Genomic DNA, 20413 nt, shown 5'->3' with positions numbered 1-20413 from the left:
AAAAGGAACCTTGGTGGATAGAGCACTGGCCCTGGAGGACCTGAGCCCAAATCCTGCCTCAGACACTTAATACTTACTTAGCTGTGTGGTCTGGGGCAAGTCACTTAAACCTATTACCTTGGGGGGAAAAAGGAACCTTGGTTGCTCTCCTTTGTACTGGATTGGTCTATATCCCTAGGGACCTTTATTTGAACATTTCTGCAGTTTTACAGTCATGTCTGACTCTTTGTGATACCACTGGGCAGGGGGAGGGTTGCTTTTGGTTTTGATTTGTTTTTTTGGGCAAAAGCTGCAATGGTTGGTCATTTTCTTTTCTAGTTCATTTAAAGATGAGGAACTGAGGCAAATAGAGTGAAATGACTTGTTTAGGGTCACACAGGTAGTAAGATCTTGGTACCTATACCTCATCAATACTCTTTGGCCTTGTGATTGGAAGGGTAAAGGGTGGAGTAAAAAACTCCTCTCAAAACCTGCATTTAAAAAGGGGCCCCAGGCTAGCCAACTCCTCATTTCCCACCCAGCAGCTCTCCTGACTGGATTCATCATACCCCAGATATTCCTCCCTACCCCCCTGTTTAGCTTCCTTTTGTATATTAGCTTCTCTCATTAGATTATAAGCTCCCTGAGGGAAGAGACTTTCTTTTTCATATTTGCATTCCCAACACTTAGCACTCATATCCTGGGCATAATGATTGATGAATAAATATTTATTGATTTACTGAGTGACTTCTCTAGAGAGAGGAAGTTGGAAGCAAGTTTACAATTCAGTTGAAACAGCCCTCATGTTGGTTTTCACTACATGTAATATCTCTGGATTTTCAGGACAATGTCTTGAAAGACACTGAATGATAAAATCTCATCTTTGCCTATTTTAAATTCTACTCTTCCTCCATGTTCTAACTTTTCCATAAAACCTTCCTCCATTACTCTCCATTGATCTTTTCTGATCTCCTATCCTGGGTCAAACCATTTAATACTTAATGTATATTGTTTTATACTGTCCTTCAATTGTTTCATGTGGGAAGGTTATTTCCCCAATTGGATCATATGCAAGAAGCATGGTGAGCAGTGAAATACATTAGGTACTAGCTATGTGTTCCAAGATACTTAACCTCCTCGATCAGGTTTCCTTATCTGTAAAATAGCAGCATTGTGCTCATTGATCTTAGGATCACAGAATATGGAGACAAAAGGAGCCTTTGACCTCATTTAGTCTAAACCTATCATTTTACATGTAATATACTGTCGCCTTAAGACTTATTGCTAAGTTAAGTATTTTCAGAATCCTTAGAGGAAAAATTAACTCTGAGAAACAGTTTCTTAAACAGTTACTCTCAGAATCAAGTCTGAGAAGAGAAGTGAATTACTGTTGAGTTCTGAATGTGACAAGTTATAGCAAACTGGAGAGATAAGAACACTAGAACTATCAAATAATTATGAAACAAATCAACTGTATCTTCTAAATATAGAAAATAAGAATTTTATTACTACTCATAAACTTAAAAATTGGGTCATTCTTAAAGATGATCCAAAAGCTGAACCCAGAAAAAAGAAATGATAAATGAAAGATTTTGGAAATGTATTAGCTAAGCTTGAAACTGAAAGTGATGGACATTATATCTGCTGTTGAGAACTAGCTGATCAAAGGTAGTATAGGAGTAATTGGTAGTTGGGAGTAATTAATTCATTGGATTAACTAGAGTTTAGCTGAGAGATCATGTCCAGTGAAATGTCAGCGTAGTCCAGTGGGATCAACTCACTTAGCAGAGAAAACATGTATTTAACAGAGAATTTACATTCACCAAGGAATATTTATTGACAATCCTTGAGAATGTCAAAATTTTCAGTTCCAGAGTAGTGAATGACCTTGAACACTGGAGTTCTCCTCTCTCATGGGTTACCCTGGCAGGCTCCTGTGTGTTCCCACTCTCTTCCAAAGATATCCCTTAGTGAGATGATGTGACCTATATGTGAATTATGATGATTTTTTTATGAATTTGCTTTAATATATGAGTGCCTGTGATAGTATTATTATTTCTTTTGTCTCAAAGTAAATGGTGCTGTTTAAGATCTTAAGGTGACATTGTTAAAGACAAGTTAAATAGAAACACATCTGTTGAGGCTTGAGATCTAGAGTCTTGAGAAATATATGGTCATACAACAGGGTTTCCCTAATGATCCTAAAAGAATTTGAATTCCACCTCATTGTGATGGCCCTTCTCTAGGAACTGAAACCTGCCATGAGAGAAAAGGTTGGAGCAATGAGCCAGACCAGGGAGTGGGCACATACATGTGTATCCTCTGATGTGAGAGGTATGAGGTCCTATACGGTGGGTATAGATACCCCACATATCCATTACATACAGATGGGAAAATAATATCCAGACAAATTAAATGTTTCATCCAATGATATGGAGGCATTTAATCAAAAATGTATCAAAATTAAAAAAAAACAGAGCTCTAAGATTCTAATTTAAAAAATCAGAAAAGTCTGGTTCACTAGGAGACCTTAGGCAAATCATATCCCTCTACATCTAAGTTTTCATAATGGTGATGTGGAGCCTATATCTGCTCACAGATTTTATAAAACTTGAAAGTAAGAACCATACTTTATATGTCTTTATCTCCCACAATGAATGCCTAAAATACTAAATGAATGAGAAAAGAATTTCTTAAGGGCTTACAACATACACAAGCCCTGTGATAAGATCTGGAGATGCAAATACTTTTAAAAGCAATTGCTGGGGCAGCTAGGTGGCAGTGGATAGAGCACCAGCCCTGGAGTCAGGAGGACCTGAGTTCAAATCCGGCCTCAGACACTTAATAATTACCTAGCTGTGTGGCCTTGGGCAAGCCACCTAACCCCATTGCCTTGTTAAAAAAAAAAAACCCTAAAAATAAATAAAAATAAAAGCAATTGCGTTCCTTAATAATTGCCCATCTGTGTAACCTTGGGCAAGTCACTCTTGACCCCATTGCCTTAAATTAAAAAAAAATAAAATAAGGGGCAGCTAGTTGGTGCAGCGGATGGAGCATTGGCTCTGGAGTCAGGTGGACCAGGTTCAGATCAGATCTCAGACACGTAATTGCTTAGCTGTGTGACCATGGGCAAGTCACTTAACACCATTGCCTTAAATAAATAAAATAAAAGCGATTGTGCTCAAGATGTTTATCTAATAGAGGAGAGAATACATATAACAGGGATAGCCAGAGAAGAATATATGGCTCTAGGATTTAGCTGTCTCAGAGGACATGCATGCATATGTATATGTAAATACATTCTCTGATCCCACCCAATCAATCCAACCTGCTATCACATGGCAGGTCTAGGTTCTCAGAGAAAGACCATCACAATGTGATGGATCCTTGGGGAAACTTCATTGTGAGGGCATATACTTCTCTAACTCACCAGTCTCAAAGCCCCAACAGATGTATTTCTATTTATACAACTTGTCTCTAACAATAATGTCTCTTTTAGATCTTAAATATCACCATTTACTTTAAAAGGCAAATGAAATAATACTATCACCAGTACTCATATATTAACATGTTCGATTTATCTTTTCCTGAAACAGTGGTATTACTGATTTGACCATTGTTCAGGGAGGATGACAGGAAGATCATCAGGGTATATAAATGGAATATGACACATGGTAGCTCATGGGACAGCTAGATATCATAGACTATATGAGTTTGCTCTTAGTCATCAAATAGAATAGCTAAGGTCTGGTACTGTACTCCTAGTCTATACATAATAAATACTTAAATCATTGTCTCTGAATTCCATCTTTAAGTTGCTTTATAAAAAATTCTGATCTCTTCTCAGAAGCCTAAGTCAAAAAATGAATGAAGTACAAAGAATCTTGACATCTGTGTGCCTTTCATGAATATTTTAGGTATGTACTTAGCTAAGTAGAGAAGCTCAATTTTTGGAAATATGATTGCCATTCGCCACTTTTTTAAATGGCCAACTTGCCACTAGAAATAAGCCATAATTCATAAAAGAGTTCATGTAGGGGTGGCTAGGTGGCGCAGTGGATAAAGCACCGGCCCTGGAGTCAGGAGTACCTGGGTTCAAATCTGGTCTCAGACACTTAATAATTACCTAGCTGTGTGGCCTTGGGCAAGCCACTTAACCCCGTTTGCCTTGCAAAAAAAAAAAAAAACCTAAAAAAAAAAAAGAGTTCATGTAAAGAGGCCACCATGGTAGAAAAATTAGGGAGGGAAATGAATTAAATTACCTAATTAAAATAGGTAGAAGCCAGAGAAGGCTGGTGAATAGAGAACTGGACTTAGGGTTAGGAAGACCTTGGTTTGAATCTTAAGTCAATCATTTGCTAGCTGTGACCTTGGACAAGTCTCTGAGCTTTATTTTCTTCATTTATAAAATTAGGAAATTGAATTAGATGACCTTTAAGAGCCCTTCAGGCTCTATGACTTCTTAGCTATGTGGTGCTGAGTATGTCACAACCTCTCAAAGCATCTCATTTCTAAAATGGTGACAATCATAGCTCTAGAAGTTATCTCCCAGGCTTGTTGTGAGGTTCCTTATGGAGAATTCCCAGTAGTTATGAAACACAATAGCCCCTATTCCTATAATGATATTCACAGCTCTCAGATATAATACACATGTACAAATATTTGGAAGAATTCTTTCTGATAAGGTGGGCAATGCCATTTGGGTATCTGACATTGAAGAAGAAAATTCAAAACAGTTTGTACAGTTGGAAACCAGCCACCCCAGACTTTGTTCAGTGTAAATAATAGTTGTTCTGATCATATGTGATGTCCTGGAATTAATAACTCAAAAATAAGGAAGCTTGTCGTTAGGGTGAGGATAAAGTCAGGAAAACAGAAAATACATCTTTAGTGGCAGAGTGTATTTCAGGAAGGATCTTTTGCCTGCATTGCAGGCATTACCAATAGGCAGTGGATGGATTTGCCTGGGGGTACATGGGTGGTTCTCCATCATCTCCCAGGGAAACAATGTGGTGGAGGGGAGAATGAACTGTGCTTAGAATCAAGAGGACTTGAGTTCAAATTTCACCTCTAGCATCTGGGAACTGTGATATCTTGATCATTAAACGACTCTGAAGCCCAGTTTCCCCTTTGATAAAATGGGGATAACACCTGTGGTACCTACCCCCCGACAGGGTTGCTGGGACAATCAAATGAGAGAATATCTGTAAATCATTTTGAAAACATTAAAATGCTATGTTATATAAATACCAGTGATGATTATATCCACAGAAAAGCTGGCAGCGAGGGAAATTTCCATTGTTGGAAAATGTGTGAGAATAAACCTTTCAGAAAGCAAACCTTGTTCTCACACTTTCAGATATTAGAGAATTGATAAGGAGAATGGAGGGAGGGGAAAGGCTAATATTTCACAAGGAAGGCAATACTTTTCTAGTTAAAAAAAAACAAAACTCAGTATAAGGTTCCCTGGATCTAAGTTAGGAAATGCCCCCCCTTCTTGTGTTTGCAGCTGCCCTGACAGGAGGGGAGGGAGGATCTGGCCACTAAAATATGATCCCACTAATGCTGTGAAATCAGCAAGAGACCTTTCTGAGGGAAGAATGTGACTTCCAGCTATGGAACAAATTCTGCAAAGAGGAAAGAGTTTCAGTGTGTATGCTGTTCAAGCAACAACAAAATAAAGGGTATTAACATATTGTTTTGCACAGTGAGTGATTTCTCCCCCCCCCCCGCAATAATTGGACTTTCTTCACTGAAACAACATGCAAAACAGTCCCTTTTAATTTCAGAAAGTCACCAGTTTTCACCCTTACACTGATTTCACACTTGTATACCACAAGGGCAGAGATCTGGGGAAAATTCAACTGAATTCAATCCCAAGGCATCTAGTTTGGATAGGGGCATGCCATACAGAGATAAAAGGCAGGACTGTCTTCAAAGAACTGTGGGTGTATATCCTGCATACTGATGTTTTTCTGTCATTTTTCAGTTATATCCACAACTCTCCATGCCCCCATTTGGGGTTTTCTTGGCAGTAACACTAGAATTTTTCTCCCTCTCATTTTACAGATGAAGAGACTGAGGCAAGCAGGGTGAAGTGACTTGTTTGGGGTCACACAGCTAGCAAGTGTGTGAGATCAGATCTGAGTTCAGTCTTCCTGACTCTGCGTTCTGTGATGTCACCAAATGTCTCCCAGCACCTAGCTGCCCCCAAGAAGGGGATTAGTGTGGCTACCTAAAAAGGCCACTGACTTTAAAGTCAAAGGTTCTGGATTCAAATCTCGCCTCTTATTATTATCTCTGTGACTTTAGGTAAATCATTTGTCACAGGGTCTCTCTTTCCTTATCTGTACGATGAACTAGATGGTCACCGAATTGGAGAAAGTCATTAGGTTGAGGGAGAAGTGAGAGTAGTAACCATGGAGGGGATCAGGAAAGGCCTTTTCAAGGAAGAGTGGCGCTGGAGCCAAGCCTTGAAGGGAGCTAGGGATTTCAAGAGATAGAGTGGCAAAGAGGGACGGCTTTCCTGTTATGGGCAAAGATAAGGAGGGGGAATGGAATACCAAGAAGGTACATGGGTACAAGTGAGGAAATAGCAAACAGGTCAATTTGGCTAAACTATAGATTGCAAATGTTGTATGATCATGGGGTCACATTGTGAAGACTTTAAATGCTAAATGAGAGAGTTTATTATTCTTTATTCCAGAAGCAACAGGGAGCTCCTGAAGCATCTTTTTCTTCCTCTTTTTTTTTGGAGGTAATTGGGGGGTAAGAGATTTGCCCATGATCATACAGCTATTAAGTGTCTGAGGCTGGATTTGAACTCAGGTCCTCCTGACTTCAGGACTGATACTCTATCCTCTGTACCACCTAGCTGCCCTTTCCTAAGCAAAGTGAAAAGCAGACTGGAAAGTATCAGTGATGAGAGGCTCTAGTCCCAAGCTGGAACACAACCAAGGTGCCTCTGAGTACTTGGAGCCTTGGGGAGGAGGGGGTGATTCCAAGAGAAGCTACTAATGCCAACTGAAACTCTTTGGTTCTCCCAGGTAAGGCTTGCCCAGAAGTCAAAGGGCAGGAGGAACAAGAATAGAGTGGTGGGCTGGTGAAGACCCTGAACAGAACTGATTGGGTACAGTTGGTCCCGCCAAGGTAGGCATCTCCATTGCCAGGAAGGACACACACATAGAGCTTCATATCTGTCCCTCACAGATGAAAACAAGTTAGAGCCCAAGGCAATACTATAAGTGTGAGAAGTTTCTATTATGGATTCTCTTTTCTAAGGCTTTCTATACCCCACGAGCAGCCTGGATCCCCCACTTTCAAGATCTCATACCTTCTTATTCCTCCAGACCGGGAAGCATGGTCCCCCAGAGAAACTCTTGGACTAGAACTCACTTATCCCAGAATGCTGACTCTGCAATAACACAAGCAATGGCACAATATTTTCTAATGCTATAATTAAAGACTGGATCCTCTTCAGCATCACCTGGAGGGGGGCAATAAAGGTGCTCTGTAAAAACAATCATAATGATGATAACAACAATAATAAAAGAGGTTTGGGAAAGGGAAGTATCTTGGCAGGATGGGAGGGGGCCTTGGCTTGGGAGTCCTAGCTCTACCTCTTACTGCTAATGTGACCTCAGCTAAGTCATGGTGGGCAAGACCTTAACACTTAGGGGTACCTATGACTTTAGGCCCATATGACTTGGGGCAAATCATTTTCCATCCACTTTTGCCTCAGTTTCTTTACCAATAATTTGAGGGAGTTGGTCTTGGCAGCCTCCAAGATTCCTTTCTGCTCTGATTCTAAGATCAGTAGTCAAAATAGAGGAATGCAAGGAGAGACTTAGGAAGGAAGGTCCTTTTTCCTTGACTCTGAAATCACATTAGTTTACAACTGGCTCTGAAGGAAAAGTTGTTTAAATCATTGTAAGAAGGGACAGTAGGGTGCTTGGGTTCTTCTAGTCTTCTTCCCCCTGACCTTAAAAGTCAGAAAAGGCTTTAGTCATCTTTTAATACAACTCTTCCATGTTCCAGATGGGAAAGTTGAGTCTTAGAGGAGCAAAGTGATATACCAGAAAACTGAGACCAGTGGTTGGATTCAATCTGCTTTATCTTCTACTGTAGCCCAATTTACTCTCAACACATTGCTCCAAAGGTCCCAGGTTGTGAGAATATTGAGTTTGTTGTTCATGACCCTCTTAGCCCTATTCTGGGTCTTATCTCCTTCCTTCTCCCTTCCTCTCTTTACAGGGGCTAGGGATTCACTCTCAAATATTCTCTTGGTATCCCAGAAAGTATTAGCAGCTGGTCTTGGGGCTTGTTTTCTCTCAAAAAAAAGTGATGAAACCCAAAGATGACTATTTAAAATTTAAACTATGAAATTTCTACATTTGAGTAATATCAAAACTGATCTTTCTTTTTAAAACAGTTAATGTAAGCAACAAAACAATAATCAATACAAACAATAAAGGAAGCTTTTGAAGCAAAACCCCCAAGATCCAATGAAGTTTCCTTCTTCACTATTATTAAACCAGTATTACTAGTTATCTTCCTCCTTTATCTTAATCTTCCATCTTCAAAGAGCTCCTCTCACCTGGTTAACTTCTGCCTGCTCCAGAATAGCTTGCTAGCCCAGTAGCAAAACTTTCCTTCCTCCTTTTGTCAGATTTGGGGATTGATATCCTCCATCACAGAGTCATAGAATTAGGGGTGGCTAGGTGGCACAGTGGATAGATCACCGGCCCTGGAGTCAGGAGTACCTGAGTTCTAATCCGATCTCAGACACTTAATAATTACCTAGCTGAGTGGCCTTGGGCAACTCACTTAACCCTATTGCCTTGCAAAAAAAAACCCCAACAACAACAAAAAAAAAGAGTCATAGAATTCGAGAATAGCAAGGGACCAGAATAGTCATACAGTCTAATCCATAGTACAAAGGCATCTCTACTACAAGAAAGCCAACAAATAAGTCATCCACACACGGCTCAAATTCTCCAGTGAAGGCAACTTACCTCCTCTCCAACAGACCATTCCTTTCTAGGACACCTCTAATTGGTTGGAAGATTTTCTTGGCAATGGTACCAATGGAACAAATGTTATCTCTTTGACATAATAGTTCTTCACTTACTTATGCCCCTCAATCCCAAGCCTACTCTTCTCCACTTCCCTAGTTCCTTCAGTCAACCCTTACATGGCCTGAACTTAAGACGTTCACCACCCAAGGTGACCTGTTCTGGATTCTCTTCAGCTTACCAAGATGAGAGCTGAGGAGTTGGGGGGGGGGGGGGGAACTAGATTCTGAGACATGAGATCAGGAGGCATCAAGAAGTCACTTGGTCTGGTGACCAAGAAGTCCCATTTCACTAAGGAAGTAGGGATTGCCAGTGGTCAGGAGCAAGCCAAAAACCAGGAATCAGTCAAGAGTGTAAATGAGCCATAGAGAATTTTAGAATTGAAGGGACTTTGAAGTTGCCAGCAGTCAAATAAAGTAGGGGTCAGAAATGCATTAAAATTAGGCAGTTTAGCAAATAGAAACCCAGAAGTGAGTCCGGGCCCAGGCAGGACAATCACCATATATATATATATATATATATATTTCTTACACTGTCTGAGGTGTGAGTTATTATCGTTTAGTTGTTCAAATCTTCATGATCCTATTTGAGTTTTTCCTTGGCAAAGTGCTCGCTATTTCTTTCTCCAGTTCCTTATGCAGATGAGGAAACTGAGGCAGAGTGAAGTGACTTGCCTAGGATCACATAGCTAGTAAGTTTCTGAGACTGAATTTGAACTCAGGTCTTCATGACTCCGAGTCAAACATATTATCCATGAAACCACCTAACTGCCCTGATAGATGTGTAAAAGAAACAAGATCAGTCTGAGGAAGAGTAAGGAGCCTAGAATTGAAATAAGTAAATAATTATTTATTTGAAGTAAGAAAATCCTTGGTTTCAAATCCCATATTGCAGGATTATTCACTATAAGATCCTAAGGAAGTATGGTGTTTAACTCCTCTGGTCTCTTAATACCTTCTCATCTCCCTCACTCAACTCCTCCCAAAGCTGTCCTTTAGAGAGGGCAGGGTCTGAACTTTCTTACTCTCTGCTTTCCATAGGCAGCTTGTCTCTGTCTCCCCAACTCTCAACTTCTTTTTTGTGGTTTCTTTTTTTTATTTATTTATCTATTTATCTATCTATTTATTTTTTTGTTTATTTTATTAAGGGAATGGGGTTGAATGACTTGCTCAAGGTCACACAGTTAGGCAATTCAAGTGTCTGAGACAGGATTTGAACTCAAGTCCTCCTGATTCCAGGGCTCTATCCACTGTGCCACCTAGCTGCCCCTGTGCTTTCTTTTCTCATTAGATCGTAAGCTCCTTGAAGGCAAGGACTGTCTTTCTTTTTTTCCTGTGTATCCCTGGGAATTAACAAGCTAAGCACATATTTTTTGTTGTTGGTCCTTTGTTCTTGATGAGGACCAATGATATCAGGGATTCCTGCAGAGTTACTTGTCCAGAGTCATCAGCTTCACTCTCTCTTCCAGAGTCATCAAAGTCCAGTGGTGAGACAAAAGTTAAATTGAGTAGTAATGACCCAGGATGCAGTGGATGACCGTGATATTCATATTTGATATATATCCAAGCTCTTAGTAGGTGCCTAATAAATGTTTATTGAATTGCCTTTTACCTCAGTTTCCCCATTTCTAAAATGAGGAGATTGGATTCTATGACCTAAGTTTTCTTTGAGCACTAAATGTATAAACCAATGTATATAACCGATGGCTAAGCTCCATTTTCCATTGACTACCAGGGAAAGAACAGGTCAGTGACTAGAAGGACTCTGTTTTTATTGTCTTCCTTTCCCCAAAGCATCTTTTCCTCTGATGGAAAAGATGACAAATGAACCTTCTGCCCAGGATCCCTTTAAAGAGATTGTTTTCCTTCCTTTCACTTTATTCTCTCTAAGAGGCCTAAAACTACCCACTCCCTCCCACTGTTATTGGACTTCCTTAGTTGGAAATTGTAGGGAAAGGGCAGCACACACTAGACTCCCAGTTAATTTTTTTTAACTTCCTGCTTCTTCAGAATCTTCAGAAACCATTTATAGCTAGCAGGGTCTTAACTCGTAACCAGATATTTTGAACAACTAAGAATTCTAAGGGTCAGAGTTCCCGAGGAGCCTGCCTGGGGATGGCAAGCTATGGACCTGTTCATGCAAAACTTCCATATTCAGAGGCACACCACCCCTCATCCCCATTCCTACCTCCATACAATTGTGGTATAGGAAATCATAATTTTCTTTGCTTTGGAGAGGAAATGCATCACTTAGCTTGAGAAATCACCATCTCCTTACAATTAGTGAGCTAGATCAATAAATTATCTTCCCAGCAGTGAACTTCTATTACATTAAAGAAAGAATAGGCCTCTTCATGGCAGTAACATCCCATTTTTCTTCTCAGTTCCCTTAATATTCCCATTAAAGACTAAGATAAGACACTTGGGACTCTTGGCGGTTCCTATCTGGCCATCTTCATGTGGAATCTCATTTATTAAAAAGAAGGTGATTACATTAGCAGTCATTAAGGCATCTATCAAGGGTGGGGCTATATTGTCCCCAAAGTTTAAAGAGAAAATGCTATGGGAGGCATGGGGTCTGTATTTCTTCCAGAAAAAGAGGCATTATTGCTTAATAGAAGATATAAAAGCTTCTTGGCTATAATATCTCTCTCCTAGATACAAGCTAAATTTCACTTTGTTTTTTCCTGATAGGACATTTCATTCTTTTACCCCAGGTTTTGTACATAGTAGGTACTGAAATAAAGATTTATTAAATTAAGTTCAATCAAACGCAATTGTTCCTTCTTGCCCTGTGGATGAGCTGACTGGCATCTGGCCATTGCAGCTGCTGTTTTGGCAAGCCCTAATCAATCTAAACTCAAGATTCTTCTTATGTCAAATCAGCGATCTCAAAGCGGCTTCTAGGGCAGTAGGTATAGCTATTATTTTCTTTCTCTGTTGTGCCCTAAATTCAAAAACCTCAAGATTGGAAGTTCAAATCTTCCTCCAAATCCATTGGATTCCAGTGCTTCTCAATTTTCTACCTAAGGAGGTGAATTTGTGTTCTCCATATTTCTACAGAAGGTAAAGAAAGGAAAAGGCATTTGGTTCCTCACCTAGCAAACAAACATGGAGCCAGTCTTTTGAAGAAACTGTTTCCTTGAAAAAAAAAGAAGCAAATTATTACCAGTTTCAAAGTTAGCTATATTCTCATAATTCCATCTTATTCCATATCTACCTCTTTCAGGAAGAATGTATTCAAAATTAAAAAAATATTTTTACTTTTTAACCCCCTTTCCCAATTACTCTTTATTCATATATATATATATATATATATATATATATATATATATATATATAATTAATTCATATATATGACATATTGATGATTATAACAATGTAAAGCTACCTCATATGAATGATCAGGCCTCTGTTTTTTCCTCTTTAAAATTTTTCCCTTGTCTTATCCCTCCCTTATCAGTCATTTTAATCATCACCTCTTCTTTGAGACTTATACTGCTGCTAGGAGGCACTGTGGATAGAGTCAGAAACCTGAATTCAAATTTGACCTCAGACATTAACTGGCTGTGTCACCCTGGGCAAGTCATTTAACACTGTTTATCTCAGTTTCCTCATATGTCAAATGAGTTAGAGAAGAAATTGGCAAACCACTCTGATATCATTGCCAAGAAAACCCACAAAGAATCATATTTGACTGAACAACAACAAAAAAAAAACTAGCAAGAAATACAGTTAGAAATGAAACACAAAAGTCAGCCATTCAGTTGCTGGTATATATAAAGGAAAGAACTATAGCCCAGTGAATTCACCTGAATTTTTCCTTCTTCCAGTTTCATTTGCAGACTATCAAAGGCCAATCTTGGTTGAGGAATAAAGGCTCATAATCAAGGATGCAAAAATAATTTAATTTTCTAATATAACCAATTTAGTTTTCTTTTTTTTTGTTTTTTTTTTTTTTGCAAGGCAAATGGGGTTAAGTGGCTTGCCCAAGGCCACACGGCTAGACAATTATTAAGTGTCTGAGACCAGATTTGAACCCAGGTACTCCTGACTCCAAGGCCAGTGCTTTATCCACTATGCCACCTAGCCACCCCTAGTTTTCTTGATGATATAGTTGATTGGGACAATGAAACTCATATAAATACAAAAGAAAGATAGTGAAAAGCTCAGATACCTCTTGTGGTTAGGTATGATAGATCATGGTCTCAGTTATTCATTAAAATAACTCCTCAGATCTTAATGGATTTAGGAGAATTTGTGTGAAAAGTAGTAGAGGGCCCAGAATCTATACTCATAAATCCATATCTCCAACTCCTTTGCTAGGACCCAGTCTTATAGCTTCCATTTTTCATCTGGTTAACATTTCAAGAAATATATTTATCATCTTGCACCTGAATAGATTTTCTTCTAAATTCCCTACTTTTTTCCCCAATGACCTAATCTTCCTCTCACTCAAAATCTCAATCTTCTTAGACTCTTCTTTCTCTCTGGTTTCTCATTTCTTATGAGTTCCTACCAAATCTTGTTGGTTCTTCCTTGAACGTATTTTTCACTCTTGAATTCCTATTGTCAATGTTGCAATTCAAGTGTTCATGCCTAATCTGTTGTTCCCTAGTTTCCATCTTCCTAGCCTTTATCTTCCACTTCATCCTGCACACTGTTTTTAAATTAATCCTCCCCAAACATCATTTATTAGGATATATCTTGTCAACTTCCTACCTGGTTTCCATCCTCCTAGCCTTTGTCTTCCACTTCATCCTGCACACTACTATTAAATCAATCTTCCTCAAACATCATTTATTAGGACACACCTTGCCAAAAATCTCTAATAATACCCCATTGCCTATGTCATAAAAACCAATCTCAATCGATAAAGCATGATTTTTTTTTGAGTGAGTTTTTTGAGTTTTTTTTCTTAAAGTCCCATTATGGACCCAACTTATCTTCACAGTCTTATTACATACCTTTTTGCTACTGTGATAACTACAGCATCACTGTTCACAGATGCTCTACCTGTCTCACAGGGTGGATAAAAAGAAAGCATTTTGAAAACTTTAAGAATTATATAAATATGAGTTCTTATTGTTATAAGTAGCTGAGGGTCTCAGCAGGTGACTAAAAATAGGACCATGAACTATGCCCATCCTTTCCTAAATGATATAGAGGGTTAGAGTTCTATTAACTTCCATTTCCCAGGATCCATTAACCTATGGTTCAGGTATACCTTAGAAAAATAGGGAAGGGCTCAGGAGATGTTGTTAAGGACAAGACCATCACTTATCTGGTGACAGGGTTCTTTTCTTTAGTGTGGCTTCTGTCTTAAGATCTTCAATTGTTTACAAAATAGTTCACTACACCAAACTCTCCTCAAGAGGATAAATCTAGTACAGTGAAATATAAAAACAAGGCAAATCACTCTGGTTTCTGGGAACACATAAGCTACAAAGGTCTCACCTGGCTCTTAATCCACCTGCAAACAGTCATAGGTTGGTTTTGCCAAAGGAGGATGTTTGGAAACCTTAATACAGGTCATTAGTTCTGCTTTGATAGTCTGGCTCTAAGCCATTGTGAAGGGGGAAGAGGCTGATATCCAGATCAATTGCCTTGCTTCCTATCAGTAGTAATTAGGAAGAAACTACACCCTAAAGAAAACAAGTCCATAAGATTATAGAATTTTAGAGTTTAGAGGGCTCTGGCAATTGCCTAACATGTCCCCTCATTTAACAGATGAAGAACTCGAGATTGAGAGAGATGAAGTATCTAAAGTGACCAAGCACGTTATTGGCCGAGCCAAGATTCAGACTTAGATTTCTTACCTGCCGGTTCAACAATTTTTCCATTCCATTAAAGTTTGAGGTTAGGTTTTCCTTACTCAAAAGCAGAACCAAGGCTATCTAATAACACTGACATGGAGCCCACAAGTGAAGAGCAGTCTAATGTTCTAGAAAGAGCATGGGAGTCCGGTGACCTACATCCTATTTTGGCTCTCTTCCTAATCTCAGGACAAGTCCCTTCTTTCTTGGGATCTCAGCTTCCTCTTTTAACTTGGGGGAAATGGAATTTGGGCCAGATGAGAGAGATTGGGATACCATGGAAAGAGCACTGTATAGATGGTGTGGATTTGAATCCTGACTCTGACATTTATTTCCTATCACACCTAGGACAAGTCACTTCAGCCTCACTGAGTCTGTTTCCTGATCTGTAAAATAAAGAGACTAGATGTTCTCTGGGGTCTTCAAGCTCTACCATTCCTTGATTCTGATGAGGTCAATAAACCTGACTCAGTAAATCCCTCCCTGCAGGCACAAATTAAGCCCCTATCAACAAAACAATAAATCCTGCCCTAACCTGAAAGGATTAAGTCTTTGAGCTACTGACCTCCCCCCCAATCTACATAGCCCTGATGACCTCATCTCAACCTCTTAAAAGCTTACTCCTCTCCTAGTTTGACTTACTATCTCCCTTTGGGAGGCAGCTTGCTTTGGGGTAGATGTGGTTCCCCCAGATAAATGCCTTTACTTGACTTGGAAAAAGACTGAGTTTGACTTCTTTAGAGAGGCAACCTACATTCTGAACCTCAACATTTTTCCTGTACCTCAACAATTCTAGGAAGCAAAAATGCCATCTATGCAAAAACAAATGGCTATTGATTCCAAAGGACTATGGAAACAAGTCCCCAGCACTAAAAATGTGTCTCCCAACTTCCTCATCTCTGCTAGCTGTCTTCAAAGAAAAGATGAGATTTCTCCTACTCCTGTGTTGCCTAAGTCCTGCTGCCTACTTTTCTATTCATCTCATCATAGGATATTTCTGCCCATCCTACCTCCTTCCCCCATCAACTTTAAGCTCTTTGGAGCCCCAGCACCCTGCAGAATGCCTGGCAAGGAGTAGGTGCTTAATAAATGTTTATTGGATTGGAATAGGTTATTTCAGGTGTTTGGCAACCTAAGGGAAAACCAGAGGGCTGTACCTCCAGCCAAGCCAAAGAAGGCTGAATTATGTTTAGCCCATTAAAGTAAATGGAACCCATCCTAATTATAATTGCCTAAACCTCAGCAACTGTATGCTTATGTTCCTCACATTACTTTCTTTAAAAATTCAATAATTCATTTAGCCATAATCTTATTTGCATCAAGGGTAAAAATTCCATAGTCTTAGGAATAACTATTATTGTCAGTTTATACTTGTGTTTTTTAAGAGTAATATTTTAAAGCAGATTCTTTTACTTGGATGTATTTGCTAAGCTTAGATCCCAGTTGTAAGAGGCAAGTTGAGTAAAATTAAAACACTTTTGTTTACAAATAGTTCTCTCTGTAAATTAGTCTGTTTATACTTATCTGTTTCCATTTTGGATTCAACCAGTAGAATATAAGCTCCTAAATGCCAGGAGCTGTTTGTCTTCCTCAGTACAGGATACCTGAAGGTCTGCAAAGCTCTTAATATGTCCTTATCTTTTTTTGATTATTATTTCCATTTCTCAAAAGAGAAAAACTAAGCTTAACAGAAGGTAATTGACTTGCCAAGTCTCACACAACTAATAAGTTTCTGAGGCAGAATTAGAACTCAGATCTTCCCCATTCCAAGCCAGAATTCTACACCCTGTGCCAATTCATTTTCTTAAACCATAGTTGCTTAGTAATTGGAGTGGATTGGATAAAAGACTCAGATTCCGGCTTTTTAATATTAGCTTTAGGAGTAAAAATGCAAACTCAATTAATTCACAAATTATTATCATTGTCATCTCCTGGTGTTTATTCTGACCTAGCAAAACTCTCAAAGGTCATTTTTCCTGTCATGACTTTAGGTGTTTACTGTATTTCAGCCTTTAAGCTTATCATAGGCTGTAACTTCAACAGACATTGAGGCTTGATCTTTATCTAGCAATGTCAAAAAATGTCCAGGAAATGAGAAACATAAACACTTACAGCTCAGTAGGTTACTGGACACCGAAGTACTCCAAAACAATGGCTTCCACTCCATATGGAACATTAATCAACATAATTACATTGGGGGGAAAATAGAACCAAAGGACTCTTTTCTTTTGTCACGGATCTATGAAAAGAGATGAAAAAAAAAATCCTTTATGGGGAGACAGTTGGAGGATTTGGTAAGATCTGGCAGTGACTTATTTAATCATTTATTGTTATTACCATGTGAATGAACAAGTAAATATAATTTCCTAAGTATTTACAAAGTGCCCAGATGGGAAAGTGAAAACACTCCCTGCCCTAGGGGATTTTAGGAGAGACCTAGTCTGTTGGGGAGTTGGTGCCCAGGGAGGGGCATTTTGGTTTATAAAGTTGCCTGGATGATGAGTAGAACCCTAGAGGACTCAAAGACTTTAAGAATCAGAAGAGACCTCTATGGCCATCTAATCCAACTCATACACAAAGAAATTCTTACTATAACACACCCACCAAGCAGTTATCCAACTTTGTATATCAATATACCCTTTCTACCTAAGACATTTTATTCAACTCATGCTAAATGCTATGCTTCTCAGACCAAGTCTTCTAGCTGTTCAGCCATTTCAGTTGTGGCCAGTTCTTCATGACCCCATTTTGGGTTTTCTTGGCAAAGAGGGTTTTGACATTTCTTACTCCAATTCATTTTACAGATGAGGAAACTGAGACAAACAGGATGAAACAACTTGTTCAAGATCACATAGCTAGTATCTGAGGTCAGATTTGATCTCTTGAAGAGAGTCTTCCCGATTTCAAACTCAGTGCTCTGTCCACTAGGCCACCTAGTTGCCTAGCAGAGTAGTAGTGTTAGAATCTTGATTTTGGATGCTAATGGACTGATAAGTTCAATGGGAAAATCACCAAAATCACTTACTGATATGCAAGGCAAAGGTCTTGAGCCTTCCCCATTAAGGTCAACATTTGGTTCTGTGGAAAAATGAACCCAGTCTAGCAATAACTGAGACAAGAACTCACCCAACAGTGATGCTGAATTAGGACATGAACTTGGTGGATGGACCAATAAGAACCCAGCTAAGAGTGAGTTAGTCACTCAGATACCAAAGTGGGAATGGGAAAGATTAAGCTGCCATGCCTCCAAAAGAATTTTTTTTTCTTGCAATATTTTTGAAGCAAACATTCCTTTGTAAAAATTGGTGTTATAGGGTTAAATGGAACTTGGTTAATGGGAGTTTGAAAACACACCTCACAATATAGCTCTAGAATGCCTAGGGGAAATGATTCTGGGTTAATCAACCAGAATATAATCACTCAGTCGAGGGGTTCACTGCACCTGGAGTCAGGATAGACCCAAGCTCAAATCTGGCCCCCTGAACTGACTAGCTATGTGACCTTGGGGAAGTCTCTTAAACACCCCCCCCCAACAAACTTCTGTTTACCTCAGTTTCCTCAACTCTAAAATATCTAGCTCATAGGGACATTGAGAAGATCAAATGAGACAATATTTGCAAAGTACTTACATAGTGGCACCACATGGTGATGGTGATGATGCTGTTTCATTCTTGAAAAGAACCAAGATATCAGGAAGGTGATGCCATGAGACAAGCACCACCATGTAGTAGGTACTATATGAATAATTATTTCCCTGTTCCTAGAATGATTCATAATTTCCTTGTGAGACACTTCTCCCATGCAGCTGATCTCAACCACTTCTTATTTTAAGAATTGATGTGACCAGGGTGGCTAGGTAGCTCAGTGGATAGAGCACTGGCCCTTGAGTCAGGAGGACCTGAGTTCATATTCAGCCTCACACACTTAATAATTAGCTCTGTGGCCTTAGATAAGTCACATAACCCCATTGCCTTGAAAAAAACCATAAAAAAAATAAAAGAATTGACATGACCAATTGGCCTAGAGTTCTACCTTCTCACTAAGAATTTCTTAGCATTTAGCTAAGTTGGTATCCTTATCAAATTAGGATCATTTTCAAACTCCTTTCAATTGTGGCGGGGCCAGGCTAAGTCTGTGTTCTGGTATGGCCCACTTTCTCCTGGGGTCACCTCCAAACCATTCTGAAGCATTAGAATAACATGTGAGTAGAGAACTAATGCAACTTTGGGGACCAACACAGCCACAATGTGGCATCGTGGGTAGAGTACTGGACTTGGAGTTAGGAGGAATTAGAGATGGAACACCACAAGCTGGCATTTCTGCTTCAGATATTTACTAGCTGTGTGATCCTAACTTTTCTGGGGCTCTGTTTCCTCATCTATAAAATGAAGGCATTGTTCTAAATGGCATCTGAGGTCCCCTTTACCTCAACTGCAATGACTCTGAGAATCAATCAATAGTCTGAAATCAGATTACCTGAATAATAGAATTAAAGACACAGAGACCAATGCATAGAAAGCCCCTTGCCCACACTGTGCCAAGCTCATCACAAATATCATCTCAACATTCCTGGTAACAGTCAGTTATCATCCCCATTTCTTCAACTGAGACAAAACAAGGGTTAAGGGACTTGCTCAGGGTCACTAATTCAAACTGTTTCCAGATTTTCTGGTCATTGCACTTCCTAGTAGCCTAGATAACCTTATGGATTGGTTGGTAGATTGATTAAGAAGGAATCAGAGGTGGATTTGAAAGGTAGGGGAAAAAAAACCTGAATTCTCAAGCCTGGCTCTATAGGACTTACATGCACCTAATATCAGAGTATATTAGAGGCTGAAGAAAGGAAAGGATATTTATACTTTGATTTTCATTCTTATCTTTTAGTATTTTGCAACATACATTGAAAGCAAGGAATGGGTAGCTTCCAATAGCAATTAAAGTCAATCAGCAAGCATTTATATAAGAACCGATGGGTACCAGGACAATGAGGTGGTACCACAGTGCATAGTTTGCCAAGCCTGAAGTCAGTAACACTCATCTTCAGTTCAAATCTGCGCCTCAAGCACTTACCTGCTGTGTGACCCTAGGCAAGTCACTTCACCCTGCTTGCCTCAGTTTCTTCATCTGTAAAGTGAGCTGGAGGAGGAAATGGCAAAAAACTACCCATTATCTGCCAAGAAGACCCCACATGGTGTCACGGAGACTCAGACCTGGCTGAAATAGCTGAACAACTGCATGTCACTCATTGTGCCAGATACCAGGATACAAAGACCAAGGAAAAAAATGAAAAAGTCCCTGCCCTCAGGGAGCTTACATCCAGTGACTTCAATTAACTTAGCAATATAACAGAACTGTGCTTCTCAAATTCTCACTCAGGAAAATGCTTTAAAACAGGATTCTTAACCAAGAGTCTATGAATTTATAAAAATTTTTTTGATAATTATATTTCAACATAGTTGACTTTGTAATCCTGTGTATTTTATTTTATACATCTTAAAACCTCATTGAAGGCAGCTAGGTGGTGCGGTGAATGGAACACTGGCCC

This window comes from Macrotis lagotis, chromosome 7 (genome assembly GCF_037893015.1).
Source record: "Macrotis lagotis isolate mMagLag1 chromosome 7, bilby.v1.9.chrom.fasta, whole genome shotgun sequence".
Taxonomy (NCBI): Eukaryota; Metazoa; Chordata; class Mammalia; order Peramelemorphia; family Peramelidae; genus Macrotis; species Macrotis lagotis.
Note: the sequence above shows the minus strand (reverse complement) of the source record.